This window comes from Trachymyrmex cornetzi, unplaced genomic scaffold (genome assembly GCF_001594075.2).
Source record: "Trachymyrmex cornetzi isolate Tcor2-1 unplaced genomic scaffold, Tcor1.1 scaffold749, whole genome shotgun sequence".
NCBI classification, from domain to species: Eukaryota; Metazoa; Arthropoda; class Insecta; order Hymenoptera; family Formicidae; genus Trachymyrmex; species Trachymyrmex cornetzi.
In genome coordinates this window covers 67,611-71,574 of record NW_017300080.1, presented here as the reverse complement: position 1 = coordinate 71,574, position 3,964 = coordinate 67,611, and positions in this window count along the sequence as shown.

The following is a 3,964-nucleotide window of genomic DNA, read 5'->3' as shown; positions in this document are numbered from 1 at the left end:
TTTCCCCCCCCCCCCCCTCCCCTTTTTGTTTTGAACAGAAGAAGAGAAAAATAAGTCGAAAATCGATTTCTGTAGCAAAACGTCGTGTTTATTATACCCATTTATTGCAAAAAATTTCAACGTCAATAGTAGAGGAAAAGAAACATGACATTTTTTTTCCGAATCTGAAACTGAACATGAACTTGGAAATTATAATATTTCAGTAGAAATACCAGGTGTACAAGTATGAAATGCGGATTTTTTTTCAAAAAAAAACACGTTAAATTCGGAAGAATGATAAAAAGTGGTTTATTCAAAGTATGCTCCATTGCTATAATAGTTACACATTTTTCCCATCTTTCGGGTAATTTGTGGATACCACGCCAGTAAAAATCTTCCCCTTTTGCCGCGAACCATTCATCGAGCCATTTTTTAACATCTTCGTACGAACCAAAGCGCTGCTCAGCAAGTGTGTGACCCATCGATGCAAACAAGTGGTAATCGGAAGGAGCCAAGTCTGGTGAGTAAGCCGCATGGGCTAGCACTTCCCAGCCGAGTGCTTCCAACGTGTCGCGAACCGGTTTTACCATATGTGATGGAGCATCGTCATGGAGAAAAATGATTTTGTGTTGCCTTTTTCGATATTCTTCGTTTTTCGAATAGCGAACGGTTCAAATCAATCAATTGTTGTTGGTAGCGTTTGGTATTAATCGTTTCAGTAGACTTTAACAGCTCATAATAGACCACTCCTTCTGGTCCCACCAAACACAGAGCATCGTCTTCCTGCCAAAGCGATTCGGTCTTGCGGTCGATTTCGTACCTTTTTGGCGATTTTCTGTGTTCCTTGTCTACAACATCAAAATCATTACTTTTGAAACGCCGAAACCATCGTTCACACGTATCTTGCGATGGAGCATGTTCACCATAAGCTTCTCGAAGTAATAGGTATGATTCAGTAGCAGTTTTCTTCAAATGAAAACAAAAAATTAATGCTGTCCGCGAATGCTCTTACAAATTTCGACATATTGAACACAGCAAAACAATACTATGCAAACACTTTTTCAATGTATCACTTATGCGCGTTTGACACTTGTTGATGGCACAACAAAATGGAATATACTATACGTCAAAGCTTTATGCTACACACTGCATTGGTGCACTATCTGTTGTCTCAAATCCGCACTTCATATTTGTACACCTGGTAATTGTAGACAATTTTGACCAGATTTCTGAAAATGAGAATAAAGTATCATGTGGGAATGAGGAGTTATACAATGATGATTACGAAGGCGTTAAATTTGTAAATTAATATAACATAAGAGGGCTACGAGCCAAAAATTATAATATAACATTAGTGATAGTAATAAAAAATGTATTGAACGCAAAATTATTAATCGCAAATGATAAAACAGAAATACTAAAGGAAAAATATAAAGATATATAATATCCAAACGTTTCAACCTCGATCAGGTCATTCTCAATGTTTTAATACAAAAAGTTCGTTAGAAATAAAATTCAAAAGAAATAAAATTTAATCGCATATTAATGTATTCGGATCACACTGTAGTCTTCATTAGAATGAATATTAGTCAAATCTTAAGAATATAGAATATCGAAAGTTCCATTGTACGCAGAAAGATTGTTTCTATTAGAATAAAGTAATTATGAACTGTAGCAGATATAATATCTCATAAAGATAAAGTATTATAAATTAATTACAGTTGAATTGTATAACAATCATCGAGATATTATTTTTAAATATTTAATTTAGTACAAATTAAATAAATTACCTTCATATTGATGGTCTGATTTAGAAACTACAGTCGAGTTTTTCGAAATTAATATAAGCAATAACGATCAGAATTAGAATTGTTGTTAACACGTCAGTGCCTTCGGCCGTTGTGACATTCAAAGAATCATAAACGATAATGTTAAGGAGAAAAATTTTATGGAAGGGAGAATAGATACGTTAGAAGAAGGCGATATGAGAGAGAGAGGGAAAGTAATTAAGAGGGGAATGTGATTATGACGGGGAAAGTGATTGTATTATCTGGGAGTATGATTCTGGCAAAGCTTCTGTATCATTTTGTTTGTTAATGCCTTGTCTTTGCATTTTTATATATATCATTTCAGATATCAATATTTTATTATACGAAGCCTCTTTATCTAAAATTTTGACTTCATTCCATTTAAAATCATGGTTTGAATTTATGCGATGGTCTGATATAACAAATAGTGAACCCGTTCTCTTTTTGATATCTGAAATGTGCTCATGTAATCTTGTACTTAAGGGGTTACACCACAGTAGAAATTTCAAAAAATCGATTTTTTTTTTATTGGCTTAAAAAATCTTTGAACTCTCTAGAATAAGCGGAGGAAGATTCGGCCGGTGTCAGTGCTTCGGCAAAGAAATTGAAAGTGGATACTGACGATATCGATATACAAAGTGAATTTGGTTACCGAATTATAAACTTTTTTGCCGTTTTTTCTGCCATTTCGGAATATGTAAAGTGCAAAACGTGCAACTCTGATATACGATTTCTCGAATCAGGTACGCGGGGTTTAGGCTTCAAAATAATCGTCTGTTGCCCGAATTGTCCAAAAGTTGAAATCCCGAGTTGTCCATTCATACGAAATGGATATGAAATTAACCGTAGGATTGTACTAACAATACAACGCGAATACAACGCGCGGAGCGCTCTTTGACGGACACAGCAAAAGAGGCTTGCTCTGGCATAAAAGCGTCCAGAAAGAAAAGGAGGAGGAGTTTAGCAACCTGGAAGGTCAGCTTTACGGTGCTGGAATAGCAGATTAAAGGTAAACAATTTTTAATAATCAAATTTTTTATTTTATCATGTTCGAAACACGAGTCAAAACGAGTTTAAACGCGTTTTTCTCGAAACACGTTTTTTCAAATCGGCACGCAGCATAACTCAAACAATTTTCTATTTTTTCACTCCAAATTAATATCACATCTTTAAAACAACATTCCGCATAGAAATACGTAGCCGATTTTCGATAAGTTAATATTTCGAATTTTTAGGTACAAATAAGTGCCCGTTTTTTTGGTAGTAAAATGAAATTTTTTTTCAAATGCTCGCCAATTTAACAAAAATGAATATTTTCAAAATTCCCTACGTATTTCTATAGCTATACTAATGTAATTTAAGAAAAAATTTTTTATTTTGTTCCAGATTAATTTTTGCTGCACTTCTACTGCGTGCCGCGGAGCCCCTCCAAAAAAAACCGTTCCGCAGAAACGGCTGTTGGGCAGCCATTTTGTAATAATTTTTAATAAACAAAATTTTTTTTAAAACTTCAAAACATGCTTAACAACATCCTTAAAAAGAATTACCATTTTACTTTTCCTTCCACTTAAAAAAAAATCGCAAAAAAACGTTAAATTTTCGCTCTCTACTGTGGTGTAACCCCTTAATTTACGTTTAGTTTGGCCTACATAGCTGGCATCACAATCTTCACAGGAGATTTTATATACAACATTTTGGTTAGACAAATGTTCAAGATCATCTTTTTCTCTTTTTATAAAACGTTTAAGTGTATTAGGAATAGAATATGCTAATTTGCAATTAAATTTAGTTGAAATTGGTAAAAAGCTTTCTGGAATTGATTTAAAATAAGGTATTGAAAAAAATTTTTGTTTTACGTTGATCTTATGTGTAAAAATATTATTATGAATGTGGTATTTTATTCTGTAACAACCTGACTTTGCGCGGACGTAGCTCGCCGGTCACGGGCTGCGGCCAGGGTCGCAAAGAGGTTCGGCCAGGAGGAGAGAGACAAGACGGTAGCAATGAAATAAAATACGGCTTTGTGAAATACGAACGATAATGTATTGTGTTGTGTAGATACAGAATGCGAGTATGTGTATGTGTATGTGTATGTGTGCGTGTGTATGTGTATGTGTGCAACCAGTCGTCGCGACTGATATTTGCTGCCGGCAGTGTTTGCGTGTGTGTACAGAGTC